This window comes from Schistocerca gregaria, chromosome 6 (genome assembly GCF_023897955.1).
Source record: "Schistocerca gregaria isolate iqSchGreg1 chromosome 6, iqSchGreg1.2, whole genome shotgun sequence".
Classification (NCBI taxonomy): domain Eukaryota; kingdom Metazoa; phylum Arthropoda; class Insecta; order Orthoptera; family Acrididae; genus Schistocerca; species Schistocerca gregaria.
The window spans coordinates 221680661-221703040 of NC_064925.1; the positions used below are offsets into that span (position 1 = coordinate 221680661).

Genomic DNA, 22380 nt, shown 5'->3' on the forward strand with positions numbered 1-22380 from the left:
GTTTCGCTGCAAAAGATTAGTGATGACGCCGTCTCCAGACTGATTAGACTGGCAGCTGTATATATGTGCGACTGGGACTGAAAATTGTTCTTATACGTCCTCCCTAATGAGCAGTAGCAGCGCTGGGCGGCTGTCACGAAGGGTGCGGCAGGCATTCCTCGGCCGCACGGCTTCATCAGGCAGACCCGAGTTATTTCCGTTCCGTCGGCCGCAGACAATTATCTGCCGGGCACGGCTTACGTGACCGAGGCGTCGGTACACAGCTCGCCCGCAGACCGGCGGTCACGTAACGGTCGTGCGATCGCAGCAACTGCAGTGATTCAGCCGCCACAAACGGCTTCTGATGTGGACGGCCGACTCTGGTTCCGGGGTGACGCAACGCGAGAGCGCTGCGTGCCCTGCGCCCTGTGAACGTATTTCCGCTGGGGCGACATGTCACACTGCCGTCAGCAACCCAACTGGAGTACAGGCGTGCTGCTGTGTCGTGTCGTGGTTGTTTTCTTGTTGTCTTCAGTCCGCAGACTGGTTTGATGCAGCTCTCCACGCTACTGTATCCTGCGCAAGCCTCATCCTATCCGAATCATCCTTCTGAATTTGCTTACTGTATTCAATCTTGGTCTCCCCTACGACGATTACCCCCCCCCCCCCCCCACTTACCGAATGTGTGCTACCAACCGATCCCTCCTACACTTCTTGTCAGGTGGTGCCACGAATTTCTTTTCTCCCTAATACTGTTCAGTACCTCCTCATTAATTACGTAATCTACAAATATAATCTTCAAAGTTCTTCTGTAGCACCACATTTCAAAAGCTTCTATTCTCTTCTTATCAGAGCTGTTTATCGTCCATGCTTCACTTCCAGACAAGGCTACACTCTACAATACAAGCATCTGCTGTGTAAAGTGGCCAACTCCAGTTACGCATCGTGAAGCCATCACGACACATTAAAGGAGGGGCTCATATTCGATACCGAGTGAGGTAGCACACTGGTTAGCACACGGGACAATGGTTCAAACCCTGTCCGGTCATCCGATAGATTTTCCGTGCTTTCCCTAAATCGCTTAAGGCAAGTGCCGGGACGGTTTGTTTGGAAGAGCGCGGTCATTTCCTTCCCCAATCCGAGCTTGTCGACAGGACGTTAAACACTAATCTGCCTTCCTTCTTCTCTTCATATTCAATGGGAGCACAGTTCAATACCTGCATACTGATCCTGAATTACGTTTCCAGTCATTTTCCTAAATATAGAGGGCGAATGTTTGGATCGTTATGTTAGTAAATCCGAGGCTTCCTTAATCCTCCATCCTAGTTCATCGTTCATACTGAACCCTCCATACCAGCAAGTCAACGATACGTTTAAGTCCAGCATCACTATTCTTTGTCAAACTTCGTCAGGGCTTTCAGAACGAGATTGATAGATTCTCTGAAATTGCCGTCCTGTTTAGTTCGGCGAAATATTGAGTCCTAAAATCTACGATCTGTTCTAGTGCAAAATGTACTTTCTACACACATCAAAAAAGGTGTTGCATCACCTCGGTTCCGAGAGTCCCTGTACAGAAAATTGGAATAGAGATCAAAACAAACATCATTACCGCCATTTTTATTGCTCATGAAATCCACACATTGCTTGTTATACCACCATACAGCGAGACCTTCAGAGGTGGTGGTCCAAATTGCCGTATACACCGGTACCTCTAAAACCCAGTAGCATGTCCTCTTGCATTGATGCATCCCTGTATTCGCCGTGACATACTATCCACAAGTTCATCAAGGCACTGTTGGTCCAGATTGTCCCACTCCTCAATGGCGATTCGACGTAGACCCGTCAGAGTGGTTGGTGGGTCACGTCGTCCATAAACAGCCATTTTCAATCCATCCCAGGCATGTTCGATAGGGTTCATGTCTGGAGAACATGCTGGTCACTCTAGTCGAGCGATGTTGTTATCCTGAAGGAAGTCAGACACAAGATGTGCACGATGGGGGCGCTAATTGTTGTCCACGAAGACGAATACCTCAAATGTTCAAAATGCTAAATGTGTGTGAAATTTTATGGGAGTTAACTGCTAAGGTAATCAGTCCCTAAGCTTACACACTAATTAACCTAAATCATCCTAAGGACAAACACACACACACCCATGCCCGAGCCGGCCGCGGTGGCCGACCGGTTCTAGGCGCTTCAGTCCGCAACCGCGCTGCTGCTACGGTCGCAGGTTCGAATCCTGCCTCGGGCATGGATGTGTGTGATGTCCTTAGGTTAGTTAGGTTTAAGTAGTTCTAAGCTCTAGGGACTGATGACCTCAGCAGTTAAGTCCCATAGTGCTCAGAGGCATTTGAACCCATGCCCGAGGGAGGACTCTAACTTACGCCGGGACCAGTCGCACAGTCCATGACTGCAGCGCCCTAGACCGCTCGGCTAATCTCGCCGCGACGAATAAATCGCCAATATGCTGTCGATAAGGCTGAACTATTGGTCGGAGGATGGCATTCAGGTATCGTACAGCCGTTACGGCGCCTTCCATAACCACCAGCGGCGCACGTCGGCCCCAGATAATGCCACCCCAAAACAGAAGGGAACCTGAACCTCCACCTTGCTGCACTCGCTGGACAGTGTGTCTAAGGCGTTCAGCCTGACCGGGTTGCTTCTAAACACGTCTCCGACGGTTGTCTGGTTGAACGCATATGCGGCACTCATCGGTGAAGAGAACGTGATGCCAATCCTGAGCGGTCCATTCAGCATGTTGTTAGGCCCATCTATACCGCGCTGCGTGGTGTCGTGCTTTGCAAAGATGGACTTCGCCATGGACGCCGGGAGTGAATTTGAGCATCATGCAGCCTATTGCTCACAGTTTGAGCCGTAACACGACGTCCTCTGGTTGCACGAAAAGCTTCATTCAACATGGTGACGTTGCAGTCAGATTTCCTCCGATTCATAATCCGTAGGTTGCGTTCATCCATTGCAGTATACCCCTGGGCGGCCTGAGCGAGGCATGTCAGCGACAGTTCCTTCACGTCCGAACAACATCGCTTTGGTTCACTCCGAGACGCCACGATATTTCCCTTTTTGAGAGCCCCTCCTGACGCAAAGTAACAATGCGGACGCGGTCGAACCGCGGTACTGCCCGTCTAGGCATGGTTGCACTAAAGACAACACGAGCCGTGTATCTTCTTCCTGGTGGAATGACTGGAACTGATCGGCTATCGGACCCCCTCCGTCTAATAGGCGCTGCTCATGCCTGGTTGTTTACACATTTGGGCGGGTTTAGTGACATCTCTGAACAGTGAAAGGGACTGTGTCTGTGATACAGTATCCACAGTCAATGTCTATCTTCAAGAGTTCTGGAAACCGGGGTGATGCAAAACATTTTTTGATGTGTGTTCTTCTATATACGAATTTGATGAATAAAATCGAAATTATCGGAGCGTGTAAATTGACCTTTCGACAGCTCTTCTTTTCGAGAACAGTGTTCGAATTAGTAATTTTGAGAACCAAGAATAAAACGCTGGAAGTCCGTACTCCACAGCTCGGCTCGGACGATTTAGAATTGTCGTATCCTCTTTTGGTTTTCCAGGTCTACGCTAAGAAAGGGGTCTTACCAACTGACCCTTTTGTATTTCTCTTATACTTACGATCTGCTGATCAGTGCCCGGACATTAACTTCCTAAAGCAGAGCGACACAATTCTCAAGAAATAAATAAATAGCCTTTGAAGATCAGAAGCTGTCCGTGAGTAGTTAGGTACAAATCATTACTAGTTTACTAACGCAGTCGCTGGTAGCGGTCATTCCGTGTTTGGACCCGTGGCGTGAGGAAATGGCTGCGGCACTGTGCAGCGGAGCGCTTGTTTACTGCGGAGTACTCCAGGAAAGTGTCAGCTGAACTGTACGTAAAATGTCTTCCTAGAAGGTAGAAAACTTGAAATTTTCTTTTGAAAGGAAGAAATACCGAAACGCTACTCCCACCCCTCCCCTGTACGAAATTACAGATTACTGATGTCAATTTGCAATGATGACGAGGTGACAGGTACCCAAATTAACAACGCTGTAAGTTGTGATTATGCTAAATGAACAAATAGTGAAATTTGGGTGCGAATAGTCAGTAAAACTGATGATAGCGTAAGATTTAAGCATAATCATGGTCCTGTTAGCACAGTTATGCAGGTTTTGCTTGGAATCAGTGCGTGTCTGTAATGTGCCACTCGAAATAAATCAGAGATTGACTTAGCCTGTATTGGGCAGTTTACGGTATCAGAGAACCAGTGTGTCCGACAACTTTTGGAGTGACAAGTGTAATGGCAATCGAACACCCAAAGTGGAATTACAAAAGCACGTACCCACTTTTCTGATTGTATACGGTCAAAGGGCGTATGTTTTGTGTGGCTGTCAAACTCTCACCTGCTTCATATCCAAATCAACTGAACACCTGAGGGAAGACTGAGACCGAGGCGCCCTGTACAACTGCCTATTGGAAAAAGTCAAACAGAGGCAGCGACATATTATAAAGAGTTCTGTTTAGGCGGACAGACCCCTATATGGGTATATCCGTGCCTGGAAGTGGGAGAAATGTGAGTGAAGAAGTTACAGGAATTGTCGCCGAGGAGAGAGGGAACGGAGTGTAGTGTGATAAAGCTGTCAATAAAAAGTAAATCGATCGACCAGAGGCGATATCAGCTTCATTGATAACACACATGACGTGAAACAGCAGATGCGCCTACGGATCTGAAAGAGCATGTGTAGATGACAGCAAGCGTTAATGCGCATATCGCCGCAGAGCAAGTGAACGGAATGGAGACCGGCATGGCATACAATAAAAGTAATTCAATCGATGAAGAGGCTATCAGCGTTACTGACAACGCACCGGATGAGGAACTTCAGAATGCACCTATGAAAGAGGCAGAGGGTGTGAAGATGAGAGCAAGCGTTAGCGAAAACAAACAACGAGAAACAGTGAAACTAACTAATCTGAATACGCATAAACCAATGTGACGACGAACCTACGACCGACGAAGGCATAGTGCTGCAAAAATCCGTGACAAACAGACGCAATAACAAAATATCTTCTACAATGCGTCAATTTCAAAAAATCTTCCTTGTAAACTTCCAACCCTATAAATATTAAGCAATCGAAGGGCGCCAGCAGGTAAAGTCTCCTTGTAGGAAAGGCCTGTTCCGGTTTCGTCATCTAGTAGTCGGTTGCCAACTGGTTCTCTCTTCAAAAGTTTACAATGTAAGGCTTGCTGCAGGATGCAAGTCTCTTAACGTCTGAGATTACGAAGTAATTTGATCGTCGACATTCGGTAGTCAAAAGAGAGAGAAGGGAGTTAACGTATTTCTATGAGCTGAGAATCCTGGGACAGATTTAAGCCTTTCTATTGTGGTCCCAAGTTGCTATCTGCCACTAGGATCGGTGCTTTAAGCTCGGCGGCCGCCTTGATAAATTCCAGAGGGGAAGAGTATCCGCTGGCGGGGTCTTTCACCCTCTCTTCCCTTTCGCCCCTTCTTCATCCGAAATAACACCGACACTGCAGCATAACAACTCACCTCAACCATCCACACGATATAGATAAATGCACTTGTCACTTCACAACTGTTCGGAGAACAATTAGGGCAAAGCACCCACGCTAGCCCTCGCCCAGCACATGGATTCCTGCCTTTTTCCCAGCACTGAGTACGGTATTGACTCCGACTTTGAAATACTTATATTCGTTCAGTAATAAAAGCTGTTAGCAAGTGGCTAGGGCTGAGGTTGCATTGTCAATAAAAACTGTTTAACACGAAAGACAGAAGATACAGAGGTACTAGGCTATTTGAGCGCTGCAATTTCTTGGTGGTTTCCACCGGTTGACGCCAAGTGTGACAAGGAAACCAGTGTAGGTGAATTTCCATTAAGGCATCAAGTGTAGTGTGTAGCTTGTGGAGATAAAATTTTTCAACCGATTAATTTAAGGCAAATGTTCATGTCATGAAGAGTTTAAGTGAATGCGAATTCTTTATTAATTAGTTTGGAAGTTTCCGATGGCGTCAAATATAGAGTAAAACAATAAGTGAAACACATTTTTATTGTGCTTTTATAACCACGAACCCAAAGCGCTACTTTATAAACAAAACAGTTATGTACGTAATTAAAAATACCACTATGATTTAATTGAATACTGATTGCAAATAAAGACAGGACGTTCAATCAGTTCATGTTCCTAAATTTTACCTCTGTTAAAATTAAGTTATCACGTCAAAGGAAGGCGTGTCATCGAACGGGTCGATACTGTAGCCTATTCTATTACAAATTCCGAAGACATGACGCGGCACTCCGTAACACGAGGTACAAAGCAAGCGGTTTGGGCTGACTTTGCAACCCTGATTTGGCAGTTTCTAGAATACTCTTGCAGAAGGGTACTTCTGCAGAGATGAAGGTAAAGCGTAGCAAATGTGAGATAAGTTATTCCGTTATATCTTAACACACATCCTGTAATCAGTCATTTCTTCTAAACAGTATTTTCCACATATTCCTTTTCGCACTGAGTTATCCGATCATTTAATCCTTCTATGGCAACACATCTCCAACGGTTCGATCCTCTTCTTTATCGGTTTTCCCATAATATATCATTCACTTCAACACAATGCTATACTTGGAACGCACATCGAGTCCTCCCTCGAGCATGGGTGTGTGTGTTTGTCCATAGGATGCTTTAGGTTAAGTACTGTGTAAGCTTCGGGACTGATGACCTTAGCAGTTAAGTCCCATAAGATTTCACACACATTTCGAACGCACATCCTTAGAAGTAATTCCGCATATTAATGCCTACGCTCAAAACCAGTAGACTTTTTTTTCTTAGCGAGCAATGTTCTATTTGCCTGTGATAGTATGCTTCTAATTGCCTTCTCGCTTCGTCAAGCGTTATTTTGCAACTCTAGAAGCAAAATTCCAAGACTTTCTCTACTACATGGTTCTCAGTTTTAATTTTTTAGTTATTCTCGTTTCTTTTACTCCCGATTGGTTTCGCCGCACTACATACCGTGTATTTATTAGAATGATCATTTCATTCAAGAGGTCCTACAATTTTTCTACCAATGTCATCGGCGAATCTTATCACTGATACTCTTTAACGTCTTATTACAATCCCGCTACATGTATGTCAGACTATTTTTAATCTCTCCCAGTCTTTGATTCGTATTATTCACTCATGGGTTCTCCTGTTGTTGTAGCTGTGGTCTTCAGTCCTGAAAATGGTTTGATGCAGCTCTCCATGCTACTCCACTTTGTGCAAGCTTCTTCATCTCCCAGTACTTACTGCATCCTACATCCTTCTGAATCTGCTTAGTGTATTCATCTCTTGGTCTCCCTCTACGATTTTTACCCTCTACGCTGCCTTGCAGCACTAAATTGGTGATCCCTTGATGCCTCAAAACATGTCCTACCAACCGATCCCTTCTTCTAGCCAAGTTGTGCCACAAACTCCTCTTCTCCCCAATTCTATTCAATAATTCCTCATTAGTTATGTGATCTACCCATCTAATCTTCAGCATTCTTCTGTAGCACCACATTTGGAAAGCTTCTATTCTCTTCTTGTCTAAACTATTTATCGTCCGTGTTTCACTTCCATAGATGGCTACACTCCATACAAATGCTTTCAGAAACGACTTCCTTACACTGAAATCAATAATCGACGTTAACAAATTTCTCTTCGTCAAAACGCTTTCCTTGCCATTGCCAGTCTACATTTTATATCCTCTCTACTTTGACCATCATCAGTTATTTTACTCCCCAAATAGCAAAACTCCTTTACTACTTTAAGTGTCTCATTTCCTAATCCAATTCCCTCAGTATCACCAGACTTAATTCGACTACATTCCATTACCCTCGTTTTGCTTTTGTTGATGTTCATCTTAAATCCTTCCTTTCAAGACACTGTCCATTCCATTCAACAGCTCTTCCAGGTCCTTTGCTGTCTCTGGCAGAATTACAATGACATCGGCGAACCTCAAAGTTTTTTTTTTCTCCATGGATTTTAATTCCTACTCCGAATTTTTATTTTGTTTCCTTTACTGCTTGCTCAATATACAGATTGAATAACATTGAAGATAGGCTACAATCCTGTCTCACTCCCTTCCCAACCACTGCTTCCACTTCATGCCTCTCGACTCTTACAACTACCATCTGGTTTCTGTACAAATTGTAAATAGCCTTTCGCTCCCTGTATTTTACCCCTGCCACCTTCAGAATTTGAAAGAGAGTATTCCAGTCAACATTGGCAAAAGCTTTCTCTAAGTCTACAAAAGCTAGAAACGTAGGTTTGCCTTTCCTTAATCTTTCTTCTAAGATAAGTAGTAGGGTCAGTATTGTCTCACGTGTTCCAACATTTCTACGGAATCCAGACTGATCTTTCCCGAGGTCGGCTTCTACCAGTTTTTCCATTCGTCTGTAAAGAATTCGCGTTAGAAATTTGCAGCTCTGACTTATTAAACTGATAGTTCGGCAATTTTCACATCTGTCAACGCCTGCTTTCTTTGGGGTTTGAATTATTATATTCGTCTATAAGTCTGAGGGAATTTCTCCTGTCTCATACATCTTACTCACCAGATGGTAGAGTTTTGTCAGGACTGGCTCTCCCAAGGCCGTCAGTAGTTCAAATGGAATGTTGTCTACTCCGGGGGCCTTGTTTCGAATCAGGTCTTTCTGTGCTCTGTCAAACTCTCTGTATCGTATCTCCCATTTCATCTTCATCTACATCATCTTCCATTTCCATAATATTGTCCTCAAGAACATCGCCCTTGTATAGACCCTCTATATACTCCTTCCACCTTTTGGCTTTCCCTTCTTTGCTTAGAACTGGGTTTCCATCTGAGCTCTTGATATTCATGCAAGTGGTTCTCTTTTCTCCAAAGGTCTCTTTAATTTTCATGTAGGCAGTATCTATCTTACCCCTAGTGAGATAAGCCTCTATATCCTTACATTTGTCCTGTATCCATCCCTGCTTAGCCATTTTGCACTTCCTGTCGATCTCATTTTTTACACGTTTGTATTCCTTCTCGACTGCTTCATTTACTGATTTTTTGTATTTCTCCTTTCATCAATTAAATTCAATATATCTTCCGTTACCGAAGGATTTCTACTAGCCCTCGTCTTTTTACCTACTTGATCCTCTGCTGCCTTCACTATTTCATCCGTCAGAGCTACCCATTCTTCTTCTACTGTATTTCTTTCCTCCGTTCCTGTCAATTGTTCCCTTATGCTCTCGCTGAAACTCTGTACAGCCTCTGGTTCTTCCAGTTTATCCAGGTCCCGTCTCCTTAAATTCCCACATTTTTGCAGTCTCTTCAGTTTCAATCTACAGTTCATAATTAATAGACAATAGTCCACATCTGCCCCTGGAAATGTCTTACCACTTAAAACTTGGTTCTTAATCTCTGTCTTACCATTATATACTCTATCTGAAGCCTTCTAGTATGTACAGGGTTCTTGGCTGTATACAACCTTTCTTTCATGATTCTTGATTAAGTTATGCTCTGTGCAAAATTCTACCAGGCGGCTTCCTCTTTCATTTCTTAGCCCTAATCCATATTCTCCTGCTACGTTCCCTTCACTTCCTTTTCCTCGTACATACTGTATATCATTCGTATTTTCCTGCAGCTTACACTACTTACGTAGTCTAGGCTTTTTTTATGGCGACGTATACTATGAAGCCGTAAGACACAGAGGAAAATAATATTTCACTTCACTGAGAATCGAACCATCGAACCCCAGAGCTTTGAATTGTTTGGTCTGGCACTCGTCCAATTAGCCATCGGGCCACAGTGAACGGTATGACATAGACGCAATGTCCACAGCGGCAGAGTGGGAAAGTCAACGTCCGGCGGGCGGGTGCGATGTAATTACACATGACAGATGGCGTGCAGCAGCGGGTGCCATGAGACGCGCGTACGCAGCCAGAGGCGCAGCAGCTACGCACAACGCCACAAAGGCCGCCACACGGCGTGCGACGCGAGCCGGCCATCCAGCCCGCACACACAGCACATTCCTCGCGCGCTCCCGTGCGCAGCGCATTGCCGGACACACCGGCGGCCCATCTCCATACACACCGCTGCGCTGTTTTCCTCCCGCCTTGCTACTCGCTCACGCCTCGTGCAGCAACAACGCTGCCGTCGTCGTCGTTGTTGTTGTTGTCTTCTGGCGAAGACTATACTGACTACTGACATCGTATTACTCTCTACTGTATCCTGAGAATCTCTAAATACTAAAATGTAGATTTTCAAGGTCGGAAATGTCATGTCCATTATAATTATCCGGGCTACTATGGTTCGAACCACCACCCACAACAGAAGCGAGGTGTTATCAAGACGTTAGCGGAAAGAGCTAGAAATACACTCCTGGAAATTGAAATAAGAACACCGTGAATTCATTGTCCCAGGAAGGGGAAACTTTATTGACACATTCCTCGGGTCAGATACATCACATGATCACAATGACAGAACCACAGGCACATAGACACAGGCAACAGAGCATGCACAATGTCGGCACTAGTACAGTGTATATCCACCTTAGGCAACAATGCAGGCTGCTATTCTCCCATGGAGACGATCGTAGAGATGCTGGATGTAGTCCTGTGGAACGGCTTGCCATGCCATTTCCACCTGGCGCCTCAGTTGGACCAGCGTTCGGGCTGGACGTGCAGGCCGCGTGAGACGACGCTTCATCAAGTCCCAAACATGCTCAATGGGAGACAGATCCGGAGATCTTGCTGTGCCAGGGTAGTTGACTTACACCTTCTAGAGCACGTTGGGTGGCACGCGATACATGCGGACGTGCACTGTCCTGTTGGAACAGCAAGTTCCCTTGCCGGTCTAGGAATGGTAGAACGATGGGTTCGACGACGGTTTGGATGCACCGTGCACTATTCAGTGTCCCTTCGACGATCACCAGAGGTGTACGGCCAGTGTAGGACATCGCTCCCCACACCATGATGCTGGGTGTTGGCCCTGTGTGCCTTGGTCGTATGCAGTCCTGATTGTGGCGCTCACCTGCACAGCGCCAAACACGCATACGACCATCATTGGCACCAAGGCAGAAGCGACTCTCATCGCTGAAGACAACACGTCTCCATTCGTCCCTCCATTCACGTCTGTCGCGACACCACTGGAGGCGGGCTGCACGATGTTGGAGCGTGAGCGGAAGACGGCCTAACGGTGTGCGGGACCGTAGCCCAGCTTCATGGAGACGGTTGCAAATGGTCCTCGCCGATACCCCAGGAGCAACAGTGTCCCTAATTTGCTGGGAAGTGGCGGTGCGGTCCCCTACGGCACTGCGTAGGATCCTACGGTCTTGGCGTGCATCCGTGCGTCGCTGCGGTCCGGTCCCACGTCGACGGGCACGTGCACCTTCCGCCGACCACTGGCGACAACATCGATGTACTGTGTAGACCTCACGCCCCACATGTTGAGCAATTCGGCGGTACGTCCACCCGGCCTCCCGCATGCCCGCTATACGCCCTCGCTCAAAGTCCGTCAACTGCACATAGTGTTCACGTTCACGCTGTCGCGGCATGCTACCAGTGTTAAAGACTGCGATGGAGCTCCGTATGCCACGGCAAACTGGCTGACACTGACGGCAGCGGTGCACAAATGCTGCGCAGCTAGCGCCATTCGACGGCCAACACCGCGGTTCCTGGTGTGTCCGCTGTGCCGTGCGTGTGATCATTGCTTGTACAGCCCTCTCGCAGTGTCCGGAGCAAGTATGGTGGGTCTGGCACACCGGTGTCAATGTGTTCTTTTTTCCATTTCCAGGAGTGTATTTATGAACCTGAATTGCTCGACGCTGAGATGGAACATCTCTACAATGCACTAATGAAGAACGGATATTCGTCCGCCGAAATAAAACGTGCGTTGAGGCAGCCACGCAGAAATCCAAGCTTTTCCTGCCGTTTGTTAAAAATGTGACGGAGAGAACAGGGAGGATTTTGACGCACCGGAATATTACCGTAATTTACAAGCCCACCAGAAATATACAGGAACACCTTAAGCCTGCCAAGGACGCTCGAAAACCATTGGAAAAAGTTGGAGTGTATAGAATACCATGCAGCTGTGGAAATGTTTACCTGGGTACCACTAAAAGAACTGTTTCAAAACGTTTGGAAGAACACAAGGACAATTGTAGAAGAGGAGAAACTGAACGATCAGCTGTTGCGGAGCATGCTTTCCAACCAGGTAACGCCCATATTCGTTTCGAGGAGACGCAAGTACTAGCGGCCACAAGCGGATATTACGAAAAGCCCTACAGGGAGGCAATCGAAATCGCCAAGCACCCTAATAATTTCAATCGAAAGGAGGAGGGTGTGAAATTAAACGGTATATGGATGCCGGTGTTGAAGAGGATGTGTACCACCCGTCCACTACTGGGTATTGGCAACAGCGATCGACGGCAGCGGACAGCGCCTCATTGCACTGACGTTTTCAAAACACGTGACGTCACGCCTCGGCGCGGGAGCGCGCGGACATGGAATTTAGCGGCAGTCAGTAGCGAGCCAGTGGGTGTGTTGGACCTTCCATCCAGCTACAGACCCCCTTGAAGATGTCCTCCGCAGACGGGGACGAAACGTAGGGAATTGACACAGCATTCATCAACCGACCACGGCATAACAGTCCGGATAATTATAATGGACAGTCTCTAAAGAAACTACCTGATCAAAAGTATATGTAAACCTATTAGTGGACATTAATAATTTGTGTATGTCCACCTCTTGCTCTTTTGAAAGCTTGAACTCTGCAAGGGACACTTTTGCGAGATGTCTGAGTGGGAACCGCAGCCCATTCTCCTTCAACAGCCGAAACCAGAGAAGGTAGTGATAGAAGCTGGGGTCTGGAGCGAAATCAACGTACTAGCTCATTAAATATGCAATAATTCAAGAACAGTCTTAATCGCATTTATTATTGTTATAATACCGCCAACCAGTTTCAACCCGACGTAGAGGTCATCTTCTGGGCGTTTACACCATTGGTCGAATGCTAGTGGTGTCACTCCTGTCTACATAACGGTATTATAACAATAATAAATGCGATTAAGACTGTTCTTGAATTATTGATTAATCATACTAATCGCTGCTTCTCCCCACAACCATGTTGTCCAAAAATCATTAAAAAGGCGTTCCGCAGCGTTCAGGTCGGGGATCTGGTCACACCATTTCAGGAACGTTACTGTCCACAAACCATTGTTTCACAGGTGCTGTTTTTGGCAGGATGCATTGACACACTAATACAAACAATCACCGTCTCCGAGCTGTTTCTGTACTTTAGGCAGTAGACGATCTTGTAAAATCTGATCAAATCCTTCCGTATTTAGCGTCTTCTTAAACACACTTAAGAGCACCACAACCTAACCATGAAAAACACCCCCATACCGTAAGTAACACTCACTGCTCCGTACTTCACTGCTGACACGACACATGACGGCATGTAACGTTCTCCAGGAATTCCCCAAACACAAATCCTTCCATCGGATTGCCACAGGCTAGAGTGTGATTCATCACTCAAAATTACCCGTTTCCAGTCATTCACTCTCGAGCGGCGTCGCTTTTGACAGCACCTAAAGCGTTGCTTAGCATTGCTTACAGAAATGTGATAGTTATGAGGAGGTGCTCGACCATTTTAGACTATTCTCTTTAACTGACTATGCACAGTCATTGTCCTAGCTGGATTGCTGGTAGCACATTGGAATTCTGGAGTAATTTCTTCTCCTGATTTCATGCGCGTTTTTGCGCCTACCATCGGCAATGTTCGCCGACCGCTGTCTCTCAGTAGATGAGGTATACCTGGACTTGGTTTAGCTGTGATTGCTCCTTCGCCTTTTCACTTTACTATCACATCACGAACACTCGACTTGGGAAGCTTTAGAAGGGTTGAAATGTCCCTGACGGATTTGTTGTTCAACGACTAGAACACATTCGAAATCTCTGAGCTCTCCTGAGCGACCCATTATGCTTGTCTACTGACGACACAATCCTTCCCCGCCTCCTTTTATACTGGCAGGTCGGCTACTCGTCGTACATCTAGTGGTCAATTCCGCGTTACATAGGACTGTCCTGATACTTTCGATCAAACAGTGTATCCGCATAACTACTGCAGCCAGCCAGTTTACTGTGTTCAAGCCCTGGTCCGTTTCTATAAAATAATCCTTCCCTCCTCACACAAACACACTCACTTCCCTCCATTACTAAATTAACTTCCCTTTGAAGTCTTGGTATGTCGTGTCAACAAGTCCCTTCTTTTAGTCAAATTGTCACATGAAACTCAGTTTCTTCCGATTCGATTCATTCTCTCTACCTCTCTCTCTTTCTCCCTTTCTATCCATCTATAGCTATCTGTTTTTTAGCGCCGGCCGGAGTGGCCAAGCAGTTCTAGGCGCTTCAGTCTGGAACCGCGCGACCGCTACGATCGCAGGTTCAAATCCTGCCTCGGGCATGGACGTATGTGATGTCCTTAGGTTAGTTAGGTTTAAGTAGTTCTAAGTTCTAGGGGACTGATGATCTCAGATGTTGGTCCCATAGTGGTCAGAGAGACAGCATTTACGAAGAAATAGTGACCAATCCTCAGTTGGCTGCTATGTTTTCTTCCAGACTTCGTGGTGGATGTACAACTAGATAGCGTCGCAACATGATATCCAGTCGCCTATTGGATATAACATGACAGGGATCGTAAAAATGACACCAAAGCTGCACTTCTAGCTTGTTATTAGGAACGTGCCTAAACGCTATATGGCTACAAAAAAAAATTGGAAATTTGTGGTAAGTTCCTATGGGACCAAACTGCTGACGCCATCGGTCCCTAGGCTTACACACTACTTAGTCTAACTTACGCTAAGAACATCACACACACCCATGCCCGAGGGAGGACTAGAACGTCCAACGGGGGCAGCCGCGCAGACCGTGGCAAGGCGCCTCAAATCGCGCGGCAATATAGCTATACGTTTGGTGTAGAGCGCCCTGAGCCGTTGCCTGAGCAGTCTAATGTGTAGCAGTGTATTTGTCGGACTGTTAACACTTATGTCGATTATCTATACTATAACATCTGTTTTGGTAACTTCTTTGACTTGAGAGTATGTAAATATTTTTTTTTCCCTTATTCTGTAACAATATGTAAGCTGGATATAGTTTGTAGATGTCTTTTTTGAAGTCATATCATTTTATGTTCTACTTCATTATTAGGGCATGTAGAATTGTATACTTCATAAAAGCTCGATGTATGTCTCTCTGGAACGAAAACGCTTAGGCGGGTATGTAAAATGTGAAGTGGCGTGAAGAGATGCCAGAACTCTTCGTGGCACAGTCAGTGGCTAGCTCTCGAGAAGTCAACATGCCGTGTGATCAATGAGGCAAAAATTTCTGGAAAATTGGAGTAATTATGTCTCGGTTGTGGATTTTTACTAGCCCGTGTATCACAGCATTTATTATGTTGCTCTAAAATCTGCATTTACGACGCCAAGAAAATATTTCACACAGCATATTACATCAAGAGCCTACTCCTGCTACAAGAATTTTCCGAAGTAACCTTTTATGAGAAAGTGAAAGGACTTAAACGGTAAATTACAATAATTAAAAGAACTGATAATTCTTTTGAGCAATAGGATTTAGTTATACAAATAGTCTTTCGGGTAAAGTGTTCCATGTGGTAGGTAAAAAAATGCTTAATTTCAATCTACAGTAAAAGACATATTTGTATTACACATTCATAAAAGGTGAATTCGTGTACATATTCGTTTTTATGTAAGTAGTAATTATTGTTTATTATTGAAAGAGCTGCTCAGGATATGTGCTGTGAGAAAAAACAGCTTAAGATTTCTCCCCCATGTTATAATCAGTTAACCAGCAAGTCATAGTGAATGTTCGTGCGAAACTTAATTTATAGTGAACTATTTGTGCTATTAAAGTCATAAAATTGTATTATGTTACTTCATCTATAGGAGATTTAGGGTCTCCATGAATAGCTCACGTTCTGTGCAATGTAAAGGTTTACATACAGTCTAACTTAAAATAGCAGCTTGGTAACTATATCCAAATTACTGTCCTTCACTAATGAAGTTTTACAGCCATCTCGGGTTCAAATTAATCGATTCTTGCTCGAATAACTCTGCTCTTCTCAATATCCAATTGGTCATGTGTCTTAAGTACAGTCCGATTCCTCTACCTTCATCTAACACCTCTGCAATTCCTATACCATTCGCAAACTGGATTCCAATAACCCCATTGTCTCCCCTCTCATCACCAACCCTGGTACGATGTCGCGGCTTTATTAACACGTCCCACCATCTCTATACCTACGCACACTCCATATTCTAGCCCAACGCAACGTCACCGACTCCCCTCTCCCAATCAATAAAATCCGCTCCGATATTTATCCATCCTACCAGCTATAGCTTTTCCCACTTCCACTCCACATCAGGCCTCACCCTCCACCTTCCCTCCTGATACCATGGCCCCGCCCACCTACCAGACTCATCCTTCCTTTGCATCTTTCCCAGTACACACCTTATCAACTATCTTTTTTCTACAGATGCCACCCAACAGCTTCATACATTTATACCCACCATCATCCAAATGTTTAATCTCCCCACGGCTTCTTCACCCGGCGCATGTCCTTCGGACTCTTTAGTGAGAGTGCATTGCTTCTTTTTATTGAAGGTTGCCGTTTAATTTTCATTTTAAACGTCCATTTTTTTGTATTTTTAACTTTAACTGTCAGAATGTTTATTTCCTTTTTAAACTTTAAACGAAGAAAACCGATTTGTGCATTTGTAACCATCTCTCGTTTGTATTTTGAAATCTTTTTAAATGTTTGCGTCTATGATTATATTTTGTCATTTCATGACTGTTTTTGTAAGTGCTCTAAGCCGAGAGAGGGATATTGTAACCCTGGCAGCCCATTCACCGCCCATCCAGAGAGAGAGAGAGAGAGAGAGAGAGAGAGAGAGAGAGAGAGAGAGAGAGAGAGAGAGAGAGAGAGTGGAGGAGGAGGAGGAAAGAGTGATTATACACTCCTGGAAATTGAAATAAGAACACCGTGAATTCATTGTCCCAGGAAGGGGAAACTTTATTGACACACTCCTGGGGTCAGATACATCACATGATCACACTGACAGAACCACAGGCACATAGACACAGGCAACAGATCATTGCACATGTCGGCACTAGTACAGTGTATATCCACCTTTCGCAGCAATGCAGGCTGCTATTCTCCCATGGAGACGATCGTAGAGATGCTGGATGTAGTCCTGTGGAACGGCTTGCCATGCCATTTCCACCTGGCGCCTCAGTTGGACCAGCGTTCGTGCTGGACGTGCAGACCGCGTGAGACGACGCTTCATCCAGTCCCAAACATGCTCAATGGGGGACAGATCCGGAGATCTTGCTGGCCAGGGTAGTTGACTTACACCTTCTAGAGCACGTTGCGTGGCACGGGATACATGCGGACGTGCATTGTCCTGTTGGAACAGCAAGTTCCCTTGCCGGTCTAGGAGTGGTAGAACGATGGGTTCGATGACGGTTTGGATGTACCATGCACTATTCAGTATCCCCTCGACGATCACCAGAGGTGTACGGCCAGTGTAGGAGATCGCTCCCCACACCATGATGCCGGGTGTTGGCCCTGTGTGCCTCGGTCGTATGCAGTCCTGATTGTGGCGCTCACCTGCACGGCGCCAAACACGCATACGACCATCATTGGCACCAAGGCAGAAGCGACTCTCATCGCTGAAGACGACACGTCTCCATTCGTCCCTCCATTCACGCCTGTCGCGACACCACTGGAGGCGGGCTGCACGATGTTGGGGCGTCAGCGGAAGACGGCCTAACGGTGTGCGGGACCGTAGCCCAGCTTCATGGAGACGGTTGCGAATGGTCCTCGCCGATACCCCAGGAGCAACAGTGTCCCTAATTTGCTGGGAAGTGGCGGTGCGTCCCCGACGGCACTGCGTAGGATCCTACGGTCTTGGCGTGCATCCGTGCGTCGCTGCGGTCCGGTCCCACGTCGACGGGCACGTGCACCTTCCGCCGACCACTGGCGACAACATCGATGTACTGTGGAGATCTCACGCCCCACGTGTTGAGCAAGTCCACCCGGCCTCCCGCATGCCCACTATACGCCCTCGCTCAAAGTCCGTCAACTGCACATACGGTTCACGTCCACGCTGTCGCGGCATGCTACCAGTGTTAAAGACTGCGATGGAGCTCCGTATGCCACGGCAAACTGGCTGACACTGACGGCAGCGGTGCACAAATGCTGCGCAGCTAGCGCCATTCGACGGCCAACACCGCGGTTCCTGGTGTGTCCGCTGTGCCGTGCGTGTGATCATTGCTTGTACAGCCCTCTCGCAGTGTCCGGAGCAAGTATGGTGGGTCTGACACACCGGTGTCAATGTGTTCTTTGTTCCATTTCCAGGGGTGTATGAGAGCAAACATTCACATGGCAAGGACTCTTAAGATTACATCTTACATATATTAGCTGCCTAAAGGTTGGGGTAATACGTTGGTTAATGCTATAAAATATGCAGATAGGTATACAATTTGTGCCAGTAGTTGATGCACATACAGTTTTAAGCTGACAAGGGGTACTAGCTGTTAGTGTGATGAATTATCTGTGAATGAGGTCAATCTCTTGTACGCTTGGCGGCTGTCAACATTTATGGTAAATATTAGGGTTTGTGTGTGTGTGTGTGTGTGTGTGTGTGTGTGTGTGTGTGTGTATGCGTGTGGGTGCGCGCGCATTTTTAAGAGTGTAGGCAGTTGCTGAAAATAGAGATGATACTTTTGTAAATATTGTCATTTTTGTCATTTAAGATGGAGTCTGGTTGTTTCCTTTGGAGTGTTTCTGCCTTTTGGTTGGATGTGTAGGATGCTAATACTTGTGTTGTTAACATGGTGTTTTGTTTCATGCAGGTTATGTATCACCTGAAGTACAAACACATATATTCGACACCTCAAAACAAACACCTCCAAATGCTTACACGATCACGGTCAAAATAAAAATTCCAGTAAAGGGGCAGTTCTACAGTGTGCAATCACTAGTATTAGTACGCCAGGAGAGTGTTATAGAACGAACGCAAAGAAAGGTGAAATAATAGCCACTCATTGGATTTCTAGACGTTCTGAAATAATGGAACCGAAAAAATAAAGATTCATTTCTTTTACTTCAGATGTTCTGAAGCCATTTCCTGCTGGGATATTCATCGGTGAAATTAGTACTTCGATATATCTATTTTTCACCCGTGTATGATTTCAGTGAGACACTGTAGACCTAATAACATTCTCTTTCATGAGGTAATTCAGCAATACGTAGCTGAAACAAAAAGAACCTAAGAAAAGAAACAAATTCATAGAACCTGATTTTCGGAAACAAAAAAAAATAATTGCACATAGTAGGACATAAAAGGTAATTGGTTATCCATCTTGTACACGCTTGCAGAATAACAATCGTCAGATTTATATTCTTTGCCCTTTATTTCCCATAGTCAATACTTTGCCGTGTGATTGTCGATAAAAATGTGCGGTATGTACATTGGGTTCAAATGTGTGTGAAATCTTATGGGACTTAACTGCTAAGGTCCTCAGTCCCTAAGCTGACACACTACTTAATCTAAATTATCCTAAGGACAAACACACACACCCATGCCCAAGGGAGGACTCGAACCTCCGCCGGGATCAGCCACACAGTCCATGGGTGTACTATTGGCATATGTCACAATAGGCAGGTCAAATTTTCTCATTAACAAATCACTATCAGAGACGAAGAAAGCTATAATTGAAAAGAAGGAAAAAATGGAACTGACTGAAAACTGAACTTGAGGTCTTGGTATTATTTTGGATGGGCGCTATACAATTTAACCACTGAGACAAAAACGAAATACACATTTACAAGTGTACTAAGTAAAAAATTTTACCTATTTTTTTAGGCCAACAACTAAAAATCATCGTATGAAAACAGTCTAGTACTAAAAATGCAAATTTTTTTATTCGTTCTTGTGCTAGCAACGTACAAATCGTACAGCTGAATATTCCTGGAACATTAGTACAACAAAATGTTGTTGATTAGACATTATTAATGACAAAAACAGCACAAAATACATACTTCCACAGCAGGAATAATTTGTCGGTTTTACGAATCTCATTTCCTGCGTTAACTTTAATAGCCCATTGTTTACGTCTTTCTTCATTTATCGGGAATACTACTGTCATGAAACTATCTTCGCTATTGTTTTTACTTTCAATAACGGAATTGCTCTTTACTGAGCTTAAAAATTACATTAAATTAATTAAATCTCCCGTGAATCAAAATTTAGTCTACAGAAACTGGCGTCAGAATGCTAATGTGACAATCATCGCCGCACATTCGATTTATGGTATGATTCTTTATTGATGACAAATTACGTAAACGGAAGGACAGCAGAAGTGAGCCAAAACTTACTGTATTTCTTTCTGCAAATAATTATGGCACATAATGGGCATTGGCAGCGTTAAAATCGGCCTACAACAGAACCGAGCACACTTCTCCAGCTACAGTAAACAAAAGACGGTTAAAACTATGGCGCCCTGAGCTCTCAGCCAATCAGCTTCGAGTTAAACATCGGCCACTCCCTCTCTCTCTCTCTCTCTCTCTCTCTCTCTCTCTCTCTGTGTGTGTGTGTGTGTGTGTGTGTGTGTGTGTGTGTGTGTGTGTGTTTACACTCTCTAATGGAAGGAAGTCGTGTGCGCCACGTGTCTGCGAATAGTGTAAACTTTGTTCCGTGTTATCGTATTTTAACTCGTTCGGAGATTTCGCGGAGATTCGGCGCAATCCCAGTATTTGACTAAACGATTGTGGAAAACCGCCTAAAAACTATACTCAGTCTGGCTGGTGTTCGAGGCCAATGGTCGTTACTCTGCCACGAGGATTCGATCCGACTTTGGCTCACCTCCGTCTCGCTAGCTCTCTACACGTTAAGTTACACGAATAAGTCATGTGAAAGAAAGGCGGCGATACATATTTTCTTTATTGTATTTACTTTATGAAAAATTTCTTATGAACCATGAATAACTGTTACGAAAAACTGACTCCAGTACAGACACTGATTGAAAAAAAAAAAAAAAAAAAAAAAAAAACGCATCACCAAGAAGGAGTTGTGTGCTTGTTTCTACGCCTGAAAGACTATGTCTATTCAGATTTCGCACCAGTTGCATAACAGTGGCGCTAGTAAAGCGCCACTATGATGACGCAAATGAGATTTGCTTTAAATAAACGCTGTAACGATCGTGAGCGTTAGTTACCTTTGAGATAGGACGTGGTGAGCTGATGTTATGTCAATACTGCCCATGCGGCGACAAAGACGCAGTGATCAACACCTCACTGAGTTTAAATAAGAGCGTGTAATAGGGCTACGAGAAGCGGGAAGTTTCTTCCGCGATATTGCACAACGACTTGGCAGGAATGTAGCCAAAGTACATTATTGCTGGCAGTGGTGGTCACGGAAACGTACGCTCGCAAGAAGACCGGGTTCCTGACGGCCATGACACACTACCGAGAGGTTCTTAGGCCTTTCCAGGTTACATGTGGAAAGCCGTTTCCTACCAACTACGGATTTTGTCAGTGTTACCTGCTGCACACATAAAATTTGTATTGCGCACACTTGCACTCTATATTAATTTAATAAAGCTCGAGTATAATTACTCCTGTGTCACATCGAAATCTTAAGTGAACTGCTTTCTTTACTGCACCTCAGTGAAACGAAGTTGCTCCGTTTTTTCAACACAGTGTCCTCCACGCGACCAGTTTCCGACATCTTTGGCTTACAGACAGCGTGAATCACTGTATAAAAATAGTGTTTGATAACTGCGCAACCACTCACTCACCACGCCGCCAGTGTGTCACGTTGAAGTTAAGTTTTTCGGAAAAAAAACTGTTTGAGTTATCCGAACGCTAGGGACAACATTGTGCAATTAGGTAGCCGTCCGAAAGTGGCTGATGGTCACAACTGCGGTACGCGAAGTGTGAGACCAACCTATATAAAAAAAAATTCTAAATGACGTTAGACAGAACAAATATAAAAAGTTGTCAAACTCAGCTCTTACAGTGTGGAACCAAAAATACAATCGCTCTAGGAGTGACCTGAAAAAGTTGCACATTCGCCAATTCAAACTTCCACGCAACATGGACAATCGTACTGAAACAAAACCAAATACGCCATCTGAAAACTTTAACGGAACTCGTTAACTTGCATGTTGCATTGTCCTATACGAGAGAAAATAGATAATCGAACAGAAAACACTTAGTCCAGTGGTATTAAATATTTGTCCAACGGTATCTACCGCCTAGTGTCTGGACAGACATACAGTGACGTCGGAACCAACGTCAATGGCTCCACTTTCCAATGTTTC

At 45.1% G+C, this 22380-nt stretch overlaps 1 protein-coding gene and 1 long non-coding RNA gene across 6 annotated transcripts in view; one reads left to right on the plus strand and one right to left on the minus strand.

Moving 5' to 3' along the window:
* Positions 1–22380, minus strand: part of LOC126277906 (mesocentin-like) — a 595995-nt gene that overhangs the window by 308874 nt on the left and 264741 nt on the right. The window lies entirely within an intron of this gene.
* Positions 1–22380, plus strand: part of LOC126277910 (uncharacterized) — a 428173-nt gene that overhangs the window by 122061 nt on the left and 283732 nt on the right. The gene's annotated exons all lie outside the window — the stretch shown is intronic.